This window comes from Phoca vitulina, unplaced genomic scaffold (assembly GCF_004348235.1).
Source record: "Phoca vitulina isolate PV1807 unplaced genomic scaffold, GSC_HSeal_1.0 scaffold15, whole genome shotgun sequence".
In the NCBI taxonomy this organism is placed as follows: Eukaryota; Metazoa; Chordata; class Mammalia; order Carnivora; family Phocidae; genus Phoca; species Phoca vitulina.
The window spans coordinates 1,283,309-1,309,985 of NW_022589718.1; the positions used below are offsets into that span (position 1 = coordinate 1,283,309).

Below are 26,677 nucleotides of genomic sequence, written 5' to 3' on the forward strand. Positions count from 1 at the left end.
TAAAACTAATGATGTAATGTATGGGGATTAACATAACAATAAAAAAATTAAAAAAAAAAAAAAAAAGAAATTTTCCAGAAGAAATCAGTTTCCTAATATTTGATATTCGTTGAACTATATGCATGGGTAAATAGCTCTGTTTCAATGCAACTGTGCCTTTCACGTCAAAAAAACTTAATTTTTATTCCTCAAGGAACTTCAGAATGAAATTAAATATTTCAATTCTGTTTTTTAACAATAAAGATAGTAGGAAAAAGGATAATCACAAACTAACCTCTTTCATGAGCACAGATACAAAAACCCCCACTCAAAATTTTAGCAAACTGAATCCAGCAATATATAAAATATCAAGTTTTATCCCAGGTGCTAAGTTGGTTTAACATGCTGAAATCAGGAACTTAATTTCTCACTTTAACAGTCTAAACAGAAAAATCATATAATCATCTCAATGAATGCAGAATATATATTTAATAATATTCAATATTCATAATTTCAAACCCTGAGAAAAGGAGGAAGAGAAAGGGACTTCTTTCCCTTTACTAGATTATCTACTGCCCCCATCAAAAAAAATGCTATGGGAAACATCATACTAAATGCAGAGAATTTCCCTTTGAAATTAGAAGACAAGGATGCTCACCTTCAGCACTTCTATTCAACAGAAAACTGGAGACCTAGCCAGCATGGCAGGCATAAATAAATAAATGGTGTAAGGATTGGAAAGGAAGAAACAAAGATGTCATTATTCACAAATGGTATGATTATGTTTGTAGACTATCCAAAGGTATTTATAGACAAGCTGTTAGGAGAGTTCTCTGATGCAGAAAATCAATTAGCTATGTAGAAAAAAACAAGTACATTTCTATATAACAGCTTAAAAATGTAATATTTGCAAGAGTATAAAAAATATGAGGTGCCTAGCAATAAATCTGACAAAAAATATGTAAGACTTCTAGGGATCTGAGGAAAAAATTAAGACTTTATTAAGACATTTAAAAAGACTTAGAGAAAGACTCAGTAGTGTAAAGATATCTGTTGTCTCCAAATTAATTCATAGATTCAATGCAATCTCAAATGAAATCCCAAAACTTTATTTGGGGGCTGTGAAACCTGACTAACTCATTTCTAAAACTTTACATGGAAACGTAAAGGTCTCAGACAAGTCAAGACTCTCTCGGAGAACAAGAATGCTCTGTCAGATATCAGAACTTTTTTAAAAAAAATTAAACCAGTGTGGTATAGGCATAGAACAGAATATACTAGAGTGCTCAGAAACTGACTCACACTCAGAAGGATGTGTGATGCCTCACAAAGGTAGAAATAATAGTCTTTTCAATAAATGAAGCTGGGATGAATGTATATCCATACAGAAGAAATTAATTTTGATCTTTATCTCACACCACACACATAAAGCAATTTCAGGTGAATTTCAGACCTAACTATGAAAGGCTAATCAGTTTAATACAGAAAATGATTTAATATAGAAAATATATTAAATTGATTTATTAAATTTAATATAGAAAATACATTAAATATAGGATTCAATATAGAAAATATCCTCATTCCTTGATTTCAAACTATATTACAAAGCTACAGTAATCAGAACAGTACGGTATTGTCATGATAAACAGACACAGAGATCAATGGAACAGAATAGAGAGCTCAGAAATAAACCTACACACATATGGTCAATTAATTTATGAAAAAAAAGCCAAGAACACACAGTGGGGAAAGGACAGCCTCTTCAACAAATGGTGTTGGGAAGACTGGACAGCCATATGTGAAAGAATGAAACTGGATCCCTACTTTACATCACACATAAACATTAACTCAAAATGGATTAAAAACTTGAATGTAAGACCTAAAACCATAGAACTCCTAGAAGAAAACATAGGTGGTAAGCTCCCAGACACAGTTCTTAGAAATGATTTTTTAAATCTGACACTAAAAGCAAAAACAATAAAAGCAAAAATAAATTAAGTGGGACTATATCATACTAAAAAGCTTCTGCACAGCAAAGAAAACCATAAACAAAATGAAAAGGCAACCTACTGAATGGGAGAAAATACTTGCAAATCATATACCTGATATGGAGCTAACATCCAAATCATAGAGAGGATCTTACAACTCAATAGCAAAAAAAACAAACAAACAAAAAACACCCAAACAATCCAATTTTACAAAGGTCAAAAGACTTAAATAGACATTTCCCAAAAAGAAGACACAGAGAGTTAACAAGCACATGAAAAAATGCTCAGCATCATTAACCATCAGGGAAGCGCAAATCAAAACCACAATGAGGTATCACCTTACACCTGTCAGAATGGCTAAAAAAGAAAGAAAGAAAAAAAAAGAAAGAAAGAAAAAAAGAAAGAAAGAAATAACAAGTGAGCATGTGGAGAAAAGGGAACCCTTGTGCACTGTTGGTGGGAATGTAAATTAGTACAGCCACTATGGAAAACAGTACAGAGGTTCCTCAAAGTATTAAAAATAGAACTACCACATGATCCAGCAATTCTATTTGTGGCTATTTATCTGAAAAAAAAAAAAAAACTACTAACTCAAAAAGATATATGGACTCCCATGTTCACTATAACAATGTTCGTAATAGCCAAGATATGGAAACAACCTAAGTATTCATCAAGAGATGAATGGATGAAAACATTCTGATATATAAACATAAAACAAAAAAACAAAAACCAAGCTCACAGTGACTGAGAAGAAATTGGTAGCTGCCAGAGGTGGGGGGAGGGGGTGAGAGTAATAGATGAAAGGGGTCAAAAGGCAAAAAGGAGAAAGAAAGAAAGTATCTTCATGACCTTGGGATAGGGAAGGATACCTTAAACAAAGTACAAAAAGCACAAGCCCTGAAGGAAATGATTCATAAATTTGACTATACTAAAATTTTAATTTTCTATTTATCAAGAAACACCATAGGAGAGTTAGACAAGCCACAAAGTGAGAGAAGAGATTAGCTATATGTATAACTACAGAAGACTAGATCCAGAATGTGTAAGAAACTCAGCAAACAATTCAAAGGTGGTAGACAACACAGCACAAAAATGGTCCACTTCATAAAAGAGGAAATCCGTACGGCCATAAATATATGAAAAATGACCAACCTAACTAGTAAACAGAGAAAAGCCAAGTAAAACCACAAAGAGATAAGAATACACACCCTTGTTTAGGAAAAAAAAAAAAGGTATGACAATATTAAGGGTTGACAAGAACATAAGAAAATTCTTGAACACAGCGGAGGTAAAGAGAAGCATATCCCACGAGCCAGCACGTCCCCTTCTTAGGCTGAACGAGAAAGTCATGCTAGCATGCACTGGGATGCAGGCATAAGAATGTTCACACCTGCGTCTTTGTAGTCCCCAAACTGTTAACAACCTTAAGAAGTGAATAAACACAACGTCCTATCACCATTCGATGAAATACTATATGGCAGCAGAATTTAACAAACTATAGCGAGACACAACAAAATAAATACATCTTGGAAACCTAAAGTGGAACAAAGAAGCAAGACACAAAAGAAGATGTACAATCTGACTCCATTTACATAGGATTCGAAACCAAGCAAAACCAAATAATAATATGTAGAGAGGTGAGATTGTTTTTTAAAGCAAGAAAACTATAAGAACGAGAAGAGTGGTTACCTGTGGGAAGAGAAAGAGATGTGATCCGGAAGCGACCACGGAGGCTTCAGGTAGGCTGGCAATCCACAGATGTCGCTTTTCTAATTATTCATTAACCTATACTATTGGGGCCTATGGACTTTTTTTGCACATCTGTTGTATTTTATAATAAAAATGACTGAAAATAAATATATAAATTTCAGAGCTTGGTTTGGGGATATAATGGATAAATGTTTCGTTATCATAAACAAGCACAGTAAGACTGGAGAATGAGAAGAATCAGACTGAAGATAAGAGTGGAAGAGAATACTCTATTAGTCCCTCTTCTTAGCCCCACTGGGCTCCCTCCACTGTATCACAGAGCCCGTGAAAGAATCCAGGCCAAGTGCTGCTGAAGTTCACGTCACTCCACTGTGCTGGGGTTCAACGATCAGGATATATGTGCAAGCCTCCTCTTCCTTTACAACGGCAAACAGAAGAGTCGGGGAGGGGACAGGGAGCACAAACGAGAAGGACTCGACCCCATTTGCCTTGTTAGTAGAAACTATCACAAGGTCATGAGCAAAAAGAGCACACTGTGGAGCTACTTCTGCTTTCAGTGAGCCAACAGGGTGAGGAAGGCCCATGCAGGCACCAGATGACCGCAGGGAGAAGAGAAACCAGCAGGGGTCAAGGGGGCAGGGAAGTGAAGGAGGGCCTGAGCCCAGTGGGGTGGGGAGGGGTTGCTACTCCAGCACAAAGCCCCCTAATTTCCACACTTCTCACTCCTGATCCCTATAGAGTATCTTCACCCTCCCTTCATCCTCCTCCAAGGCCTCTGCCCTCCGGAGCCCCTCTTGCCCCTCTTGCTGGAGCTCACTCCAGGCCTGTGCTGAGGTCTCGCCCGACAAACCAGAGCTGTCAGGGAGGAGCGTGGCTGCGACCACTCCCTGAGCACTGCGGTCCTCCCACAGCCCAATCCCATGCTGGGACCCCAGTGGAGCTCGGCCTCTAACATGGTTCATTCAATCTGCAACTTTGAAAAGGCCATTCATGGTCATCTGAAGTATGTTCTCTAATTAGGTTGCCTTGCTCATTTCATACAAATTATTTAGGCTCACACACACACACACACAAAATACTCTGAATTGCACTTTTCCACAGAATAGTAATGACCGAGAAGCACAAGAAACAAAATCATTTGCAGCATATGGAGGCAACTGGCAAGCCATAGAAGGCCTGGAGTCATCTCTGCTCTGGCTCTCTGAAAGCCCAGCCTCGCCATGCACCGTCCCAGGTGTCCAGGCCAGTCATCACCAGGCTCTCCCTTAAATCTACCTGCTCTCTGCCATTCCCATAGCCACTGCCCTACTTCAGACCCTCATTTGTGGCCTCTACTGTGACCTAGCACGGCAGCCTCCCGTGCCCTCCCTACCCCTCCACTCGTTCCTTTAATCCAAGCTTCAGGGTCCCTGGACCAAGCCTCCTAACCCCACAAGTCGGCCCAGACCCCTCCACACCTCACACATATTCACTGACTTCCAGTGGCTCCTAGAGACTTGAGCCATCCTGCCCAACACTCAAAGGTCCCCAACCTACCTTCTCAGCCTCTTCCCCAGCCACACTGCTCCCCATACCCAGGACTCCTACCACACTGCCCTCCCCACCCTCCCACCTGGGCTGCACACCACGGCCACTTCTGAAGCCTGGAGGTGTGTCTCGGAAGCTCTACTCACCCTATACCTGCTCCTTCCAATGATTCTGCTTCTGCTGACAACTTCCCGTCCTGATGTGACCCTTCTGTGTTCGGCGCACCTACAAGCCTACACTTAAACTTCACTTGAAGCATTTATTTCACTTAGCACTTCTACTGCCAAACTCTTAATTTTCCTCCCCAAGCTTGAGCTTCCCCATCTCAGTATATGGAGCTACCATCCACCTGGTTGCTCAGACCAAAACGCTAGGAATCCTGTGTAATGCTTGCTTTCTCTCCCGGCCTTACGCAATCCCTCCACAGCCCTGTCAGCACCATCTCCAGAATGTGGCCCAGCTGAGCCCCGGGGTCAGGCCACAGCCTCCTGAGGACCCCCTTTCTTTTGTGCCCTGCTTTTCTAACCCGTTTGCCACAAAAGAAGCAGCGAGACTTTTAAAAACATAAAAGCCAAGCATATCATTCCCTTTGTTAAAGGACTCCACTGATATTCCATTGATTTTAAGATAAAATTCCTTACCTTTTCAAAAGCCTGAAGTACCGTGTTGGCTGCATAATAGATTACAATTCCCTTGGGAACAAAATAAAACAAAACAACAGCAACAAAAGAGACGCCAATTTGATTTGGCTGGAGTGAGATCCAGGTAAGTTTTTAAGTTCCTGCAGACATTTCGAACATGAACCCTGGGGCTAAGACCACATAACTAGGTGACTGACCCTAACTCCTTCCAACCTCATCTCCCTCCCATAGACCCCTCACCCACTGTGCTTTGTTTTTTTGTTCCTCAAAGATATTGAACCCATTCTTTCCTGGGGGCCTTTGCAAGAGGTGTTTCTACTGCCCTGTGTTTCTGCACCCTATCTAGCCCACCCCATAAATCTCACTCCTTCATCACCTATCCGAATTCATCTTAAATATCCATTTCTTAAAGAAGCCTTCTCGGATCACCCAATCAAGAGAAACCACTGGTCTTTACGTAGCATATCTTATTTTAATTCTCTGCTTGGCACTCATATTCTCCAACATCTCTCTTGTTTATTGTCTGTTCTCCCCACTAGAACATAAACTCCATGGAAGTAAAATCCTTATCTGTGCTGTTCATCACAGATTCCCAAGCTCCTAGAACAGTGCCTGGCACACAGCAGACATTCAGTAAATATTTGTGGAATAAATGAGTGATAAGCAAGGGAACATATCCAGGTCACCTCCATCCATCATGCTGAGCTGTGCTTTGCACGCAGAAGGACCTCAATGAATCCATTCCATTTCAGGAACTAAAAATAACCATTATATTACAAATGTGGCTCAACTTGAAAGGTTATGGTCATCCTTACTATAAATATACTTTCCCTATCCTATACATAGAGGATAAATTAAAGTTGCTCTAAAGACTAAAATCCAACTTTAAGAACAGTTCTAAAATTCATAAACATCATACAACAAGATGACCGGTCTATCTGACTCTCAGAATGACTAAATTTAAAATAAAGCATCCTTTCACCCTCCTCTGATATAAACTGTCACCTGTCTAGGTAATGTAGCATGACTGCTTACTTGCTAGACTATGACTACTACATTCTTCGACATCATGTCAAATTTTTAAATTCAATCTTTTAACCTATATTTATGACATTCATTCATATAAATGGGTTGTTAGAGATATCTTTTAAACTCAAGCTTCTCTAATAATCAGTTTCAGTGAAAATAAACAGGAAGTCCAAAAGATACTAAAATATTTCCTCTAGCTCCACTTTTTGGATACTAAAAGCAGAGGCACCTCTATTCATACATTAAAGAAATATAAGGCTGATCTAGTCTTTCTTTAAGTGCCCATTTCTAGTTATAGGGAGAAAATAATCATTATCAAAAAAAATAATCATTCTGCTTTTTAATGAGCTGAATGACGATCTCCAAAAAGATGCGTCCACATCCTAACCCCTTAGACCTGTGAACACTACTTTATATGCCCAAAGAGTGAATATTACCTTCTGTGGCAAAAGATGTGAAGTTAATGATCTCCCAAGGAAGAGCTTATCCTGGATTATCTGGGTGGGCCCTAAATGCAATCCCATGTATCCTTCAAGAGAGAGGCAGAGTAAATGCTGACACAGAAGAGGAAAAGGCAATGTGATCAAGGAGGCAGAGACTGGAGTGATGTGGGCAAAAGCCAATGAATGCCTGGAACTTCCAGAAGCTACAAGAGGCAAGAAATGGATTCTGCCTGGAGCCTCCTCTAGGATTCTCCTTCAGAGGGAGCACAGCCCTGCTGACACCTTGATTTTAGACTTCTGGCCTCCAGAACTGTGAGAGAATAAATTTCTACAGTTTTTTAAGTCTTCTGGTCTATGGTCATTTGTTACAACAGCCACAGGAAACTAATATATGCTTTACTGATAATTAATATCTGCTAGACATTATGAGAGCATGGCACGAGAAATTTGACCTCTATCAAAAACAAGTTTTTGTTTCAAGGTAAATACATTTCTTTAACATTTACATTTTAAATAAATATAATTGAAATATACTCAATTTCCCTTTTGCAAGACAGATCTACATCACAGTTCTCCATTCTCATTAGGATTTAAAGCTACTCAACCCGGTGTTTCCGTAAGGCAGTTTCCCATCTGAAAAGGTAAGATGAAAATTCTTACAGGGATTCTTGTAGGGATAATGCGGAAAAGGATGATAATGGACTACCATTCAAAGATCTATAGTCTTAGAGCAAAAATAGCCCTTTGAAGGCAACCTTCCTTCTAAGAAAGGGAACACGAAGGATTGCAAGGGTGAGGCCCTTGGCATGAGAGCCAGTCAGACTTCAGGCATCTCCATTCTGGCTCAGAGCCCTTTGCACAGCAATGCGCTGCCCACAGAAGGGTGACAACGATATTTTCAATTCACCCATACTCTGTTCTTCTTCAAGGAACAGGGGTGAGTTCTCTCTGATGACATGCAAACATTAGGTCACCTTTAAGGCTAATGTGAAATATGGGGTTGGACTACAGATTGTTGCAACTGAAAAGTCTCCAGCCTCAGCTTGATGTAGGAAAAAAATTACAAACAAAAACCCAAAGTATACTGTGATGATAAGGAGCCAGCCCTTCCTTGCTCAGAACCAGATTTCCACCAGCACAAAAAGGAAGCCTTAGGGGACTGTAAATAAACATCAATTCTTCCAGCATCGATCAGTCAAGACAAGGAGTGAAAGATCTGCCTGTAATCCATCCCAGGTAATATCAAACAATCTAAAAGATCATGCCTTAATGAGCATGGGTCAGTACTGCCATCTTCCCATTAAAAAGACAGTGCGACAGACAGAGAAAGTGTGTGATAAAATTCATCATCAATCAGGATAAAAACTTTTAACAACCGGAATAGGAGGCAACTTCCTTAATCTTGGTATTTATAAAATCCCTACCCCAGGCATCATACTTTCTAGTGAAATGTTAGAAGTTTTTCCTTTGGAATCAGGAATAAGATAAGGATGCCCATGACCACTCCCTTTAACACTGTACTCAAGATCCAAGCCTATACAGTAGAACCAAAAAAAAAAAAAAAAGGAAAAATTATAAGGAATGGCAAAGAAGAAATAAAATTGTCATTATTTACTGATATGTGATTATATCTGTAAAAAGGCCTGAAGAAAACACAGATAAAATATTAAAATAAATAGGAAAGTTTAACAAGGTTGCTAGATACAAAATTCAATATGGAAAAATCAACTGTACTTCAACATACCAACACAAACAGAAAATGAAATATTAAAAAAAGACACCACTGACTATATTATCTAAAATACAAAAGTATCTAGAAATGGATTTAACAAAAGATGTGCAAAACCAGTAACAAGGAAAATTACACAACAAGACTGAGTTTTCTAAAATAACTCAGGTGCAGAGATAGGTTTTAGTCTCAACAAATGAAAGAAAAATAAACTGAATATAATTATCACCTTATCTTCTCATCCAAACAGTGCTTTTGGGGTTTTTTGGGGGGGGTGGTTTTTTGTTTTTGTTTTTTTGAGAGAGAAGGAGAGCATGCACGTGAGCAGGGTTGGGGGCAGGGAGGACGGAGGGAGAGAGAGAATCTTAAGCAGCCTCTGTGGGGCTCGACCTCACGACTCTGAGATCATGACCTGAGCCAAAATCAAGAGTATGACGCTTAACTGACTAAGCCACCCAGGCACCCACAAAAAATGCTTTTTGAAATCTAGTGCTATCTTGATATGTCATATAAGAATTCTGATCAGAGAGGGGCAATGTAGGTTCTGGTAGCAGACTGGAATTCTTGTCATTATCCCATGTCTTAACCAAACACTGATGAGACATTTGAATTTCCACACTAAGTACTATAATAACTGTGAAAAACAAAGACATTAAGTCCTTTAATGTTATAATGAGTGTATAGAAAAGTTGTTAGAATATAAAATCTAAAGTGGCATTTCATGGATATTTATAAAACTTCAACACATCTGAGATTTTACTCAGCCAATCCATTTAGAATAAGTGGTCCAAACCAATGGATATATACCAGGGTCAATTCATCCTTGCATGGGAATTATTTAGAATTTCTGCCTTCTTTTTTAGTCATTCCCCGTTAGAGCTATCTTTAAATGTAGATGGAATGGACAGCTTCCCTTAATGTGAAATTTCTAAAGTACACGTCTCAAAAGTTTCCATTAGCCTGAAAACATCAAAAGCCCAAGCATCAGTGGTTAACTCCTTTGAGCTAAGACACTATGTCACCTGGAATCCATTTTCAAAAGGAAAACACTTCTTAGAGGAGGTAACATAAAGGAGCCACCATCCAATTTTAACACCAAACTTAACTTACCTGACTCACAAGCAAGATTTGGGGGAATCAGTTCTGACAACACAGAGGAGGAAGGCACAGTACTTTGAGGGAGACAGATCCAGAGTACATAATGCTACCATTAGCCAGATGGGTTGGCCAGTGAGGTATCCTGGAAAGTACAAAGCTAATGACATTGCAGTGCTACAGGAAAAGTGAAAAGACACTAGAAAAAGCAAATTCATCTGAAAATTTAGCTGAGGACACAGTTCTGCTATCAAGACTTGTTGAAGAAACTACTGATGATGGCACTTTATCATACCCTGACTTACACTGCTGATGGCCTGTTCTCCATAGCACCCTAGGGGGATATGGTAAACCCATAAAAGCAGGGGTTATGTTTAATTCTCTTACAGACCCCACAGCACAATAAAGCACTATGAACCCAGTAGGCACTCAGTAATATCACTTGGTGAATTAAAAATTCATTTAAAGACAAGTAACTGAGTTCTGGGGGATATAATCATTTTTAAAGTAGAGCTAGCATTTTTTTTTTAAGTGGGTTGCTGACAATACCAAGTGTTGGCAAAGATGTGAAGCAACTGGAACTGGCATACATTGCTGGTGGGAGTCTAAATTGACACAACCAACTTGGAAAACTGTTGATGAGCGTATTCTAAAGATAAACATAGGCCTACTTATGGCCCAATAATTCAAGAACAGATATCCACCAGAAAACACACACAAAGATATTTATTCATAGAGAAGCTTTGTTCATAATAACCAAAAATTAGAAAACACAAATTGTCCATCAACAGCAGAATCGATAAATTGTGGTATAGTCATACAATAGAATATTATACAACAAAGAACAAACCACTGCTATACGCAGCGACATATAATCAATCTCCCAGACACAACATCTTATAATGCCATTTATGTGAAGTTCAAAACCAGGCAAAACTAATCCAAGATGTTGGATTAGATTAGAGGTCAGACTAGTGGTTATTTTGTGGGGAGAGAGTATTGACTGTGAATGAGGGGTAGATAGGGAGACATTTGGGGGGCTAGATATGTCTAAATCTTGATCTGGGTACTGATTACATGGATATATTCATATGTAAAACTTCACTGAGCTCTACACGTAAGATTTGTGTACTTTGTATAATGCGTTTATATAAATTATACCTTATTAAAAAGGTAAACAAGAAAAAAAGTTGGCTGTTTTTCAATGTTGAATATTTGTTTTAATCATTTTAATTAAGGGAAGCCAATTTTCTCTAAGCGTATCATTGCTGTTGGCTATAATTTGAATGTTTGAACACTTGAAAAGATACCGGCCAATCAAATAAGGACTAGCACTTATCTCCCCTACACAGATAAATAAGCTGTTCTAACTGTCTCAACAGTCTGTTCCTCATTAACATCTAAAAGGAGCCCTAATCAAAATCTAGACATAAACAGAGAGCAAGAGGTAATGAGGACAGGCACAGAAATGAGTAGTACTTCCAACTTCATGGCAGGGTTTAAGGCAGTAGCTCACACTATCCCTGGGGGCTCCAATAATTTAGTAAGACCAGTACAGAGATGTCTCTGAATCTAGGAGCTCTACATTTGATATGCATAAGACCCTCATCTGCTAAACCCTCTGTCTTATATGAGCCAGGCCCTGGTGAAAGATCTGTTATTCGGGGAGTCATGGAAGTCTAGCGTGAGAAGCACCTGAGAATTATTACTGATGTAAGTCTGGTGTCTGTCTACACGGCGCAAGTACAAAAGGCTACTGAGAGCAATCAGAAATCATAACCAGGGGAAGTCACTGTCAGCTGCCACCTCTCTTCACAGACTCCTGTGGCTAATGTGACATTTGCACTACTACAAGGACTGAACACTTAGGCATGTTCTCATTTTATAGAAGTAGTTGGGTTTCTCACCAAACTGTGCTTCTGACTGTTGATTAACCCCTCTCTTTCCCAGATAGAAAATATTTCCAATGTTCCAGTAAATTTTAATACTGACCCTGTGAGTAAAATTCAATATATATGCAAAAAATAATAATAAACATATTTTAAGTTAATGATTAAAACAGGATGAAGGTGTTTTTTTTAAGTACCTCCAGATGGAAATTACCACTATTTGAAAAAATCCTATTGAAAAGCCACAGAGAAAGGCATTACCTTCAGCTTTCACAGCCAAAGCCCATGGAAAATGGCTTCAACTATTTTAGCCACTGACTTTTTAGAGAGCTTTAAAGCAAACCTACAGTCCATCAGCAAAATAGGAATAGAAACCTTTGCTCTTTTTGCTACCAGACAATGGCGGCCTGAAAAGCTAATTTATGAGATACCTGAATATCTTGGATGAAAATATTGTAAGTTTTCTGTGGGACCTGGATAACTTGGATTCATTTCAAAATATTTAGATTAAAACTGCCTGCCTCATTTTCACCAACAAACAAGTCATTACATTATTTTTTCCCTTTAGTCGACTTCCCTCATGAATGGGAACACAGTTATCATATGTCACACTATAATTTCGTATTTTAAATGGCTAGTTAAAATCATCTACCATCAAGTGTTTTCTTCAAACTGAAATAGTAAAATCTGCCTGTCAACTGGAAAAACAGCAGCAACAACAAAAATATAAATACTTCCCCTTAAAATAATAATATTTTCACATGTTTTTTTAGAGCTCCGTCTCCCCACCGTCATTGAATTGTAGAGCTGCTTCCCAGAAGACCTAAATGTTTACCTATCTATAAAATTTTATCTTCCCTGATGAAAGAGATAAAAACTTTAAAATTCATGCCATTAATTTTCTCCTTTGTCATTCTTCACAGATATGATGCAGTGAAAGAAGAATAGCATTTTAGGCTTACCACTGATTCTAAGAGAAGAATCACAGTAATTTTCAGAATAGGTTAACACAGGAAGTCAAGAAAGAAAAAGGAAAAAAAAAAAAAAGGAAAAATGATTCAAAAGTCCCTTCTGGGAGATAGCCTTACTGATGATTAAGGCCCAAACATCAAAAGGACAAAGGCTTCTTTGGCCAGGAAAAGAATCACTTATGTGTACATATTACTCACAAAGAACAAGTTTTAATTCAGCAAATACATTATTTCAACAAGTAATATTAATTGTATTTATCCAACTACAAATAAATAATTTTACCCTTTGGGTGGATAATCTCAAGTTGCCAAAGCTGCAAGGCACACTTCCTAAGCAAAGGAAGAAAACTAGGTAGCAAATGCTAAAAACGACATTTCATAAGGACTCTTAAATGTTTACACAACCTAACGTTTTATTATTTGAGGTCACTTATGACAATTCCACACTAGAGTTTTTCATGGACATGCATAAATGACAAATGACACTATGTTTCATTCTATCCAGGTTAAGATAAGCAACTTGAAATGAGATAAAGATAAAGTTGAGTACTTTCTCTAGAAAACTGCCATGGTCCTAAAAATCATATTTAGAAAGCAAGAAGACAATTCAAGGGATTTAAAGTCAAAATTGTACGTGTTACAGCTTGTGGAAATGATACTAAATGAGAAATACATAGAGGACAGAGGATGAAATGAACAAAAAGCAGGTTTGCACCTCCCACCAGCAGATCATTGAACAGGATACACTCCTATGGTGGCAGTGTTCTGAGGTTTTACTTTGATTTCGAGACATGAAAAAGATGAAGTCAGCTTGGCCCATCCTCTTTTCACCTAGCCGGACCCAGTAAATTAGCCCTTACCCACTCCTTCATTCAAACGTTGACTGCCTGAGCAACTAGTACATTGAACAAGCACAACTATAGAATGGGATCACAACAAAACTCCCTCTGCCCCTTTAAAAATCCATCAGTGGGAGGTGGCCTTCCCTTGCTCCAGATGAAAATCTGGGCAAGTGCCAGATCCTCTCTGTTCACTCTTAGGTCACTGAGAGTCACTTCAAGTCATAAAACAATCTTAATTCAGAGATGAGACTTCCCAATCCCTTTTTTTTTTTTTAAAAGAATTGGGGAGGGGCAAAGGGCAAGGAAGAGAGAGAATCTTAAGGAGGCTCCACGGCCAGCGTGCAGCCTGAGGCGGGGCTCGATCTCACAGCCCTGAGGTCATGACCTGAGCTGAAATCAAGAGTCAGGTGCTCAACCAACTGAGCCATCCAGGTGCCCCGTTCCCAATCCCTTTTAATAATCAATACTCCACGGTTGAGCGTCTGCCCTTGGCTCAAGTCATGATCCCAGGTCCCTAGGATTGAGCCTCATATCAGGCTCCCTGCTCAGCGGGGAGCCTGCTTCTCCCTCTGCCTGCCCGCTCCCCCTGCTTGTGCTCTCTCTCTCTGTCAAAATAAATAAAATCTTTAAAAAAATAATAGTAATAATCAATACTCCAAATCTGATTTAGATTCTATCCCCATTTCCAGGGCTAGGCTGGTTTCAGACCTATAGTCTTGAGGAGCGGGGTGGATCAGGCTTTCCTCTTTACAGCTGCTGATCCCCTCAGGTGCTGGGATACAAGATGGAAGAAGAAAAAGGAATAAGAAAGTTAGTACTAAACTGGTTCCATCAGAAGTTGGCATCCATTCCTGAGCCTGGCAGATATCTAAAGCTCATTCTTCCTGTATGGGCTGCTTATTGGGTTCTTGGGAGATTCTCATTGCTGGAAACCTCTCTCCCTTGACCTGGGCAAACTTGTCTCAGTGCCATTGATCTCCGAAACCCCATAGGATCTGGCATCTGTTTCCAGCCTCTTGCTCCCAGAGGCCCTCTGCATGGCCCAATTTACCCGACAGAATCCAAGAAGACACGCTGTTCTCTCATGTGTGGCTTACCTCTGGTGCACAAATAATAACCATTTCACCTCTCTTGCTCAACAAACGAAGGCAGAGTGCAGGGCAAAGCCCACAGCCCCCAGCCAGCCCTCCTCAGGCCACCTGAGGTTCAGGGCCCCACCGTGATGCCCTCCAGCTGCCCAGCCCAGGGCGGGTAAGACAGGCAGCTATGTCCAAAATCCTCTCTCCTCTCCTTAGTTTGACCCGTTTGGAGTTGTGCGGCTGGTTTTCAAAACTGCCTTGTCTGCCAACTCATATGTCAATTGAATTGGATCCCTAGTGGAAAAGGCAATTTTCAAATTCCATCACAACTCGCCCCTGTAATTGGAGTGGCCAAAGACGCTCAACTGATTGAGAAATAAACACAGTGGTTTTCTTTTTTCCAGCAACGGCCACCACCAGCTGTGCACTGTGTACCCTTTCTCCCCCTGGGAAGTGAGTGACTTTTATTCTCAGTCCATCCCAAAACATTTGATCACTTTGGATTATTAAAGTAGTGCAGCATATACAGCATCGCCTATGAAGTATTCTTGTCTAAAAAATCATTCAGCTGAATCTCATCTACCTCCTGGCCTACAGATAATACCAGGGATAGAGAAACAAGTTACTTGTCACCACTAGGAAGGAGTAAGTCAGGAGGGTGAAACTTCCTATGGGACAAATGAACCTGCTTCTCCAACAAATTAATGTTGTGAGGCGGGGGGAAGTGAAATAGGGGAACATAATAAAAGAGACTCACAAAACACCAAATGCCCAAATGCAAAATACAGGCCTTTGTTTATACACAAATTTGAAAAACAACTGTGAAAAGATACCTCTGAAACAACTGGGGAAATTTGAATGTGGACTGGATGCTGTATGACAGTAAGGAATTCATATTAATTCTGTTAGGAACTAATCCCGGCATAACAGCTTTGCGGGGGGGAAACACGTCTTTATCTGTTAGCCTTACACCCAAAAGTATTTGCATGTAAAACAACACAATGGCTAGGATTTGCTTTAAAACAGTCTGACAAAAAAATGTTTTTAATAAAATAAAAGTCAGGGAAGGATGAGTGAAATAAGACTAGCAAAATGTTGATACTCCACTGAGGTTTGGTGAACTCTTGAGAGTTCATTACATTCTACTTTTGCATATATTTCAAGATTTTTCATAATAAAAAGATCTAAGTCCATGCAACATTTCAATCTCATCCATTCTGGGACCCCCTCCTCCCTGCAGAGCCCGCCAAGCTGCTGGCTCCAATGGCTCTGAAAGAAAAAGCTGGATGGGCAGAGAAAGGAAGGGGGTGCTGTCTGCTCCCCATACCCCTCCCTCTCGCCTGCCCTCACTGCCCTGAGGACAGAGCAGATAAAAGCTTGGGGGAGACTTCTCCTCTGTCATTCGTTGTTGTTCTCTTTGCTGGTAGCCTACTCCTTTAATGACTGAGCCCAGTCGCAGCTGATACAAATGGACAGGCAGAGACCCAAACGAGCCTTGCTGGCAGGCATCTCCGTCCTGAGCAGGAACTCTGGGGATTGGTGGTCTGTTGTTAGCTCTAACTGCATCTTCCAGCTGACCCCCAGCTGGCAGCATCATGCCACCTTGCATTGATAGGAGAGCCTTTTCACCCCACCTGGTGACCCAAGCTAGTCTTTCCTGTGTGAGCCAGGGCCAATATCGGCCTGCTCAGGAGTGAGATCCTGTTTGCATATTTCTCAGAAACCATGAATGTGAGGAAATGGTCTTGTTTCCTCTGCAACTGGTTATACCACCATACCCTCTCTCACCAACGCTCTTCTCTGTGCTGTCAGCCCTGGGCAGGTCAGCAGGCATCCAATAAGGAACACACAAACAGTCTTTGCTTCTTGTGGACCTCAAGAATTATATGAGCAATCCTCCTGCCCCCCGTCCTTCACCTCGGCTCAGAAGCATGGCAACCTTCAAACCCCATTGGCCTCTCCCATCTCCTTTGGGAAAGAGAGAAGGAGCATCTTTTATTCATAAGGAGTGTATGCAGAAGCCCACCTCCTTCTCGATCCTGGCTCTCCTCTTAGTGGCCACGGATAAAAGTTGGCCAAACTAGGGCCCCTTCTCACACCAGGAAACAGAATAGAGACTGTGTGTGGTACTGGAGAACTTAGACTTCTGTTCTCCACAGGATACTAGCTCAACTGTTGGGGCTGGGGTGAGTAGCATAAAAAGATCTCAATGGGCACCTCCCACCACCCTGCTGCATCTGCTAGGTGTCAGGTCACCATGCCAGGCAATGAAAATGCAAGGCAAGTGAGACATCCTGGCACTGGCTTTGAAATCACAAGGAATGAAGCTGGGTACAGGCTCTGCCACTTCCCAGCTGTCTGATTTGAGCAAGAAAATGAAGCCGATGCTGATGCGAACACTTGGAGTCTGTAACTAGAAAATGAGGGAGATGTCTCAAGATGACACCCAAACTCTAAAGCATTCTCAGCCAACAACTGAACAAAACTACTGGCATCCTAGGAGCCCAGCCTCTGCCACAGCTAACTCCAAAGTAAAATAAAGAGCTAGCTGGCATGCACCATAAGTAGATCTGTAGGTGCAGTTGCACTGAATGGAGTGGTGGAAAAAATTACACCACAGCCCTCCTCTGCTTTCACTCAGCCCTCGGGCTGGAGCAGGTTCCAGATCAGCCACAGCCTTTCCGTGTGGGGGGTGTGGGTGTGGGGCACGGGCCGCCCCTGAGGCAGAAGGTACATGCAGGCTGCGGATGCTGCCCTAAGATTCAGTCCTAATTGTAGCCCAACCCACTACGTCCTTACCTGGACCCCTGCAACATCTTCCTGACCCGTGCCCCTGCTTTCACCCTCGCTGCTTCTAATCCACTATCCATGCAGCAGCCAGAGCGAGCATTTTAAACCATGGAACCCTGCCTCCTCAAAACTCTGGAGTGGCTTCCAACTGCATTCAAGAAAAATTCCAAATTCCTTTGCATGGCCTAAAAGGCTCAGCTCCAAGTTCATCTCATGTCACTGTCCTTGGCCCCCACTCCCCACACACCCTCTACACTCCTGAAAGCCACACTTTCTCAGTACTTCAATTTCTCAGTTCAGCAATTTCTCGGTTTTTCCAATGAACCATATTCTTGGTTCTCACGCTGTTTCCTCTTGAAAGTTCTTCCCCTTCTCTTTGGTTAATTCCTTTTGAGTATGCAGGTTCCCGTCGACAGTTCCAAAAGGGGACATTCTCTAAAACCTTTCCCCTAGTCTAAATTAAGTTACTCTTTCATTCTTTTTAATAATTATGTTTACTTTTCCTCTGTAAGACTTACAGTTTGTAATTATGTACAGCTGCAGATAGAGGTGAAGAGACCCATAAATACCCAGCTCTGCCACGAGGACTATAAGATCTCCAAGAATAGGAATTACCCTTAATTAGTTCATAGCAACATACTCGGTTTCTAGCATATTTAATAATGAATAAAGAAAAAGCTAATGAGTGAACATAAATAGCATATATCCTTACTTTAACCTAAAAATAGTTATATTTTTCCAGCTTTACTGAGATATAATTGGTTATAACATTGTGTAAGTTTAAGGTGTACAACATAATGATTTGATAAATGTATATTTTATGAAATGATTAGCACATTAAGTTTAGTCAACATACTCATCACCTCACATAGCTGCAATTTTTTTTTTGTGATGAGAATTTTTAGATCTACTCTCTCGGTAACTTTCAAATACATGATACAGTGCTGTCAGCATGCTGTACATCACATCCCCAGAACTTATTCATCTTGTAACTGGACGTCTGTACCTTTTGACCACCTTCACCCATTTCACCCAACCCCCACCTCTGGCAACCACCAGCGTGTTCTCTGTTTCCGTGAGTTTTGTTCTTTTATATCCACATATAAGTGAGGCCATACACTGTTTGTCTTTCTCTGTGTGACTTATTTCATTTAACATAATGTCCTCAAGGTTACCCAAGTTGTTGCAAATGGTAACACTTCCTTTTCTTTTTTTAAGATTTTTTATTTATTTGTCAGAGAAAGAGATAGAGAGAGAGAGAGCACAAGCAAGGGGAGGGGCAGAGGGAGAAGCAGGCTCCCTGCTGAGCAAGGAGCCCGATGCGGAGCTCAAACCCAGGACCCTGGGATCATGACTTGAGCCGAAGGCAGACCCTTAACCGACTGAGCCACCCAAGCATCCCCATTTCCTTTTTTATGGTTGAATAATATTCCATTACATACACACACACACACACACACACACATTCTTTATCCACTCTATCCATGAATGGGTAGACACTTAGGTTGTTTCTATGTCTTTGCCGTTGTAAATAATGCTGCAATAAATATGGGGGGGGTGCAGATATCACTTCAAGATAGTGATTTCATTTCCTTTTGATATATATTCAGAAGTGGAATTGCTGGATGAAATGGTAGTTCTATTTTTAATTTTTCAAGGAAGCTCTATACTATTTTGCATAGTGGCTGTACTGATTTACATTCCCACCAACGGTCTACTAGGGCTTCCTTTTCTCCACATCCTCACCAGCACCACTGTCCTTTGGATAACAGTCATTCTAATAAGTGTGAGGTGGTATCTATTTGTGGTTTGGGTTTGCATTTCCTTGATGGTTGGTGATGTTGAGCATCTTTTTACATACCTGTTGCCCATCTGAATACCTTCTTCAGAAAAATATCTGTATTCAAGTACTTTGCCCATTTTTCCTTGGATTATTTGGGGTTTTTTGCTATTGAGTTGTATGAGTTCCTTAGATATTTTGGATATTAACCTCTTATCAGAAATTTGGTTTGCAATATTTTCTCCCATTCCATAGGTTGCCTTTTCATTTTGTTGATCATTTACTTTGCTATGCAAAGTTTTTTAGTTTGATGTTGCTTATTTGCTTATTTTTACTTTTGTTTTTTGTTCTTTAGGTGTCACATCTTAAAAAAATCACTGCCAAGACATATCAAGGAGATTTTTCCCCTATATTTTCTTCTGGGAGCTTTATGGTTTCAGGTCTTATATTTAAGTCTTTAATCCATTTTGAGTTAATTTTTGTGAGTGGTGTAATATAGGGGTCTAGTTTCCTTCTTTTGCATGTTAATATCCAACTTTCCTAGCACAATTTATTTATTTATTTATTTTCTAAAGATTTTATTTATTTGACAGGGAGAGACACAGTGAGAGAGGGAACACAAGCAGAGGGAGTGGGAGAGGGAGAAGCAGGCTTCCCGCCAAGCAGGGAGCCCAATGTGGGGCTCGATCCCAGGACCCTGGGACCGTGACCTGAGCCGAAGGCAGACGCTTAATGACTGAGCCACCCAGGCGCCCCCCTAGCACAATTTATTGAAGAGACCATCTTTTCTCCACTGAATGTTCTCGACTCCCTTGAGAAATATTAGTTGCCTGTATACCTGAGAGTTTATTTCTGGGTTCTCAATTCTGTTCCATTGGTATGTGTGTTTTACACCAATGCCATACTGTTTTGTTTACTTTGTAATATAGTTTGAAATCAGGCAGTGTGATGCCTCCAGCTTTGTTCTTCCTTCTCAAGATTGCTTTGTCTATTTGAGATTTTTTGTGGTTCCATACAAATTTTAGGATTGTTTCTATTTCTGTAAAAAACGCCATTGGAATCTTGATATGGATTACATTGAATCTATAGATAGTTTGGGGTAATATGGACATTTTAACAATATTAATTCTTCAATCAATGAGCATGAAGTATCTTTCCATTTGTTTGTGTATTCTTCAATTTCTCTCATCAAAGTCTTATAGTTTCTGGAGTATAGATCTTTCACCTCATTAGTTAAATTTATTCCTAAGTATTTTACTGTTTTGGTGCTATTGTAAATGGGATTGTTTTATTTCTTATTTTCAGGTAATTAATTGTTTTGAATTTAATGGAAACCTTGCTTAAGTTTCACAGTAAAATGTGATATTTGCTGAAAATTTTTGTTAGCTATACCTTATCAGATTAGAAATGCTCTATTATTGTTAAGAAGCTTTTCATGAATGAAAATTGGAATTTTATTATATACTTTACTGTATCAGTTGAGATAAACATGTGGTTTTCAGATTTAAATTGTGAATATGAGTAAAGTACAAAAAAGATTTTCTTATGCTAAACCATCCTTAAATTCCTGGAATAAGGAATTTCAGCTAAGTTGTGATTTTTTTAAACCTTTAAAGGATTCATTTTGCTAATATTTTGTTTTGGATTTTTGTATTTATGTTCATAAGTGATTTCTTCCATTCTGTATCTACAGTTGACCCATGAACAATGTGGGGGTTAGAGATGTCAACCCTCTCCTCAACACACACAGTTAAAAATCTGCCTATAACTTTTGACTCCCCCAGAACATAATTTCTAATACCCTACAGTTGACCAGAAGCCTTACCAATAATATAGTCAATTAACACATATTTTGCATTTTATGGGTATTATATACTATATTCTTTCAATAATACCTAACTTTTTCTTAATTTTTTTGTACATCTAGGCTACACAGTTTGTCTGAAAGTTTTTTCAAATTATTACAAATCTATCAAAAAATTTCCAATACACTTATTGACAAAAATCCACATATAAGTGGACCTGCACAGTTCAAACCCATGTTGCTCAAGGGTCAATTGTATCTATTTTGCTAGCAATCTGATCTCAATGACTTTAATCCAATAAATAACATGTTCTTCAGTAGATTACTTTCTGAATCATTCTTAAAGAAAAAGATGGTAAGAAATTTGGTCTCTGAACTTTGAGAACACATTTTTAAAGATATTCACCAAGATCCTATATAGATTTTCCTCTTTTTATTAAATCCTAAAGCTATTTTCCTTCCCACATTTTTATTGAGATATAACTGACATAATACTATATTAGTTTCAGGTGTACAATAAAATGATTCAATATTTATACATATTATGAAATGATCACCACAATAGGTCTAGTTAACATATGCCACCATACATAGTTACAATTTTTCTCCTTGTGATGAGAACTTTTAATGTCTACTCTCTTAGTGGTTTTCATATATTCAATACGGTATTATTATTCATGGTCACCATTTTGTACATTATATCTTCATGACTTGTTTTATAACTGAAAATTTGCAACTTTTGACTCCCTTCAACCATTTCATTCTCCCCCTAACCCCCACTCCTGGCAACCACCAGAAATTTTTTTTACCTCAAAACAGTTATAATATTTGAATACTCTCTTTTCTTGAAGTAAAACCTTGTTCTGAATAAACAATACTTTCATATATATTGCATTCATGAGAATACTTGGATTATAAAATAATTCCAATATTGCCCAATAAGGGCAATATCACACTAAGTCTCCCACTGAGAGCAACTACAAAAGCCAGACTAAAAATGAAGAAGTCGGGGAAGGAGAGAAGAAGGAAAAGAAGGAGGAAGAGGGGAGGAAGAGGAGAGGGAGGGGGAGGGGAAGAAGAGGCAAGCAGACAGATGCAGCCCATAGCCTGGAGCAGTCTGCCTGGGTTGAAGAGACACAACATGGAGTTCAGACCACCACTGCAGCCAGGACCTGAGCAGACAATATCCCAGGGAAAAGGGAACCTCAGGAACATAAACCAAATATGCTGCTCAGACTTTGCACTCAAGGCACTTGCTGAATATATGAGTTGTAAAAGGAGGAGAGAACAAGCAGAAAGCTGCTGCCAAGAGGCTAAAAAGCTAAGAAGTTTTTGTCAGTCCCACTCTGCTTGGGACTTGAAGTTTAGGGTCTGACATGGACCAGGAGCCCTGGCTTTCAGGTAAGACCCTTGATGGGCTATGCCTTAGGAGCCAGGTACACAGAAACAGAACAGCCTGAAACCCCACCCCAGTCATCATCATTGTTGACCGTATCAAGAGGAACAGCTTTATTCTACTGTCCACCAGAAAAAAATTCAATCTTCTCTGGAGGAAGACAACAGTCTCCAGAGACACCACCAATTTTTCACATATGATGTCAGGTACTTAATAAACAATTACAAAGCATGACAGGAAACAAGAATAGGTGACCAAAAATTAAGAGAAAAAAACGGGTAATATACTGACCCACAGGTGATCTAGATATTGTAATTTTCAAAAAGGAATTTCAATAGAATTACAATTACTATGTTCAAGAAAATAGATTAAAGATAGAGAATTTTATCAGATACTTGGAATCTATATATAATCTTTATAATAATAATTGAAATTAATAATTCAATACATGAGTTTAACAGCAGGTGAGACACAGCACAAGAGGGGTTTTCCAAAGTGAGAGCGATGTCAGTAGGATAGATCCAAACAGAAGCCGAGAGGGGAAAAAAGAACTGCAAACACAGAACAGAGCTGAAGTGGCACATGAAACACAGATGAGAGCACTAATGCACGTGCGACTGGAATCCCAAAAGGAGCGAAGGGGAGAAAGACAGTCACCAGGAGGCCGAAACAGATTCAAGATATCGAGCTACAGATCCAAGAAGCTGCACGAACCACAGTTAAGGGAAATAATAAAGCAAACATGCCAAAGCCCATCCCAGTAAACCTGCTGAGATCGAAATATAAAGAGAAAGTCTTAGAAGCATCCAGGATTGGGGCACCTGGGTGGCTCAGATGGTTAAGCATCTGCCTTCGGCCTAGGTCATGATCCTGGGGTCCTGGGATCGAGCCCCATATCGGGTTCCTGGCTCAGTGGGGAGCCTGCTTCTCCCTCTCCCCCTCTCCCCAGCTCATGCTCTCTCTCTCTGTATCTCTGTCAAATGAATAAATTTTTTTTAAAATCTTTATTAAAAAAAGAAAAAATAAGCATCCAGGATTGAGGCAGAGGGGTGGGGGGGCCTAATGGCAGATGTAATAGTATATATAATAGGAGTATGTATAGGCCTGACTCAGAGCTTATTATCATATGGAAGTGTGATAGCCTCTCTTTCTCACTTTGCTATCAGGTGAAACTAAGGACAAAAGTTCAGATAATGCCTTGTTGAAGTCCCAAAGTTAAATTCCTTTCTATTAACTTGGGGCAGAATTCTGCAAGATACCAATCGTGGCATACAAATTCTTTTATATCTTCTTTTGTTTTCAGTTTTAAAAACTTGTCAGTATATAAAGAGAAAAGCTTTTTATTGAAGTCTGATGCTTCTCTAACTGATAAAATAAAGAAAATACACCAGCTACTGAGTATCAACAGTATGCTAATATATACTCATAATTTCACTTTCCAGGGACCCAAGGCCCATAAAGTAGACAATAAAAATGAGTTATTGTCATGACGTGATGAGACTGATCTCTTAACAGACAGAATGCTGTTATGGTACATACTTAAGAATGGTGAGCTCATCATCCTTTCAAAAGATTAAGAAATTCATTCTGATTTTTCCAACAACTAAGAAAATTATTTGTCTTAGTTATTAACAGGAAAAGAAATCATATGCAAAAGCTTCAAAATAATGTTGTGATAATAATCTACCAGACCAGGCTCTGCGTGAGTTATTTGTCTTACCCAAATGAGTCGAAATGAGTCCTGAAAATGCTGGAACAGAAAAACAGGCTCAAAAACAAAAGTGCCCAGTCACCTAGCCCTTCCTCAAGAAGGCCATGGCTGTGACTAGGAATCACAGCTGACTATACAACCACCATTTATCAGGGTTTTAGATACTATCTGGGTGAATGATAGCATAATAGAAGAACATGATTAAAGTTTTCACAAATGGTTTACGAGAAACCAAAAGAAGAAACGTTGGGGGGAAAAAAATCAATACTTCTATTGAAAGACTAACCCTTAGACCTTTCAAAACCTATAATGAATATCAGCAACTAGAGTATGCAAGTTGAGGAAAGAGCCCCTGTTGTTCATTTCCCTCAAAGTCCTAACATTTTCATTTAAAAAGCCTGAGAATATCTACTAAAAACAATATCTTCTCTAGCTCATGTGTGAAAGAAACCATCCATCCTTGGGAGTGATACCCATGTCCAAGACCTGGCCAGCTAAGTAATTCAATCCCCCAGCCACAGTGACTGGTTCAGAGATGGACACATGACCCAATCAAAGTTAATGAAAGTCAGTCTTGGGGTATGCTGGAAAGATTAAGAGAGAAGGAAAAGGAAGCCTCTGAACTGTTGGTGGGATTATAAACTGGTGCAACACTCTGGAAAACAGGATGGAGGTTCCTCAAGAAATTAAAAATAGAAATGCCATACAATCCACTTGCACGGGTAATTCCACTTCTGGGTATTTATCCAAAGAAAATAAAAACACTAATTCAAAAAGATGTATGTACCCCTATGTTTATAGCAGCATTATTTATAATAACCAAGATACAGAAGCAAGCTATCCATCAACAGATGAATGCATAAAGAAGATGTGATACATACACACTCTTATACACACACACACACAGTGGAATATTACTCAGGCATAAAAAAGAATGAGATCTCGCCATTTACAACCACATTGATGGATCTAGAGGGTATTAGGCTAAGTGAAGTAAGTCAGAGAAAAACAAATACCATATGATTTCACTTACATGTAGAATCTAAGAAACAAATGAACAAAAAAATTAACAACAACAATAACAAAACAGAAACAGACTCATAAATACAGAGAACAAACTGGTGATTTACAAAGGGGAGTGAAGCGACAGGTAAAATAGGTGAAGGGGATTAAGAGGCCCAAATTTCCAGTTATAAAATAAGTAAGTCACAAAGATGCAAAGTACACAATGGAGAATACAGTCAATAATATTGCAATAACTTTGTATGGTGACAGAGGGTGACTACACTCATCATGGTGAGCATTTCATTATGTATATAACTCTGAAGTCACTATACTGTACACCTGAAACTTATGTCAACTGTATTTCAATTAAAAATTACATATATCGAAGAACTATGAGAGACAATGGACTCTGAAAAACAAACTGAGGGTTCTAGAGGGGAGGGGGGTGGGAGGATGGGTTAGCCTGGTGATGGGTATTGAGGAGGGCACGTTCTGCATGGAGCACTGGGTGTTATGCACAAACAATGAATCATGGAACACTATATCTAAAACTAATGATGTAATGTATGGGGATTAACATAACAATAAAAAAATTAAAAAAAAATTACATATATCATATTATTATGATGATGAGATATATATATATCTGACAAAACACGAGATACAATGAGAAAGAAAAAAGAGATTGAGAAGCATGCTCACTCTTCAGCTAGACTTTCTTCCCTACCTAAAAATGAAGCAGAGCAGAGCCAAGAGATCTAAGTTCCTGAATCAAAGAATCCCAGAAGCCAGCTGCACCCGTACCCTTTCTTGCTTGAGCCAGTATGAGCAGAGTATGCTATCTTTTGTAGTAGGAAGAGTCTAAACTAGTAAGTTCACTCTGGAGAAAGGCAGCCATTCTAACAGGTGAGATGCCTTAAAAGATTTCTCAGCTGGAAGTCCTGGTGACCAGGGTGGACCAACAGCCAGATTAGACCATGGCTGGCAGACACAGATAAAAACACATACACTTCGGAGAAAAAATTCTGAACTGCACTGAACCCAATGTAAAACCATGGAGTATATATAGTATCAGACCAGCCTCTGACATTAAAATAAAAGTAAGATGATTTGATTCCATTCTAAGTGACCTTTTCCCAAAACTAATCGGGCTACCAAATGTCTCAGTGCTTTCTGATAATAATAAGCAAGTGTAATTCAGAACAACGTAATAGCAGAGACCTACATTCAACTTTCACTGAAATTATCAATCACTATAAATCCAATTAC

The 26,677-nt window shown here is 39.4% G+C and overlaps 1 protein-coding gene across 3 annotated transcripts in view; it reads right to left on the minus strand.

The window, feature by feature from the left end:
- CSGALNACT1 (chondroitin sulfate N-acetylgalactosaminyltransferase 1) overlaps positions 1-26,677 on the minus strand; it is a 329,193-nt gene that overhangs the window by 144,378 nt on the left and 158,138 nt on the right. The window contains exon 1 of one of the 3 annotated variants that reach the window (XM_032413281.1): positions 3,657-5,047. The exons of the other annotated variants lie outside the window; for them this stretch is intronic. The gene's annotated coding sequence lies outside the window, so the exon portion shown is untranslated. Of the gene's footprint in view, positions 1-3,656; positions 5,048-26,677 lie in introns of those variants that run through there. 3 annotated transcript variants of the gene reach the window in all.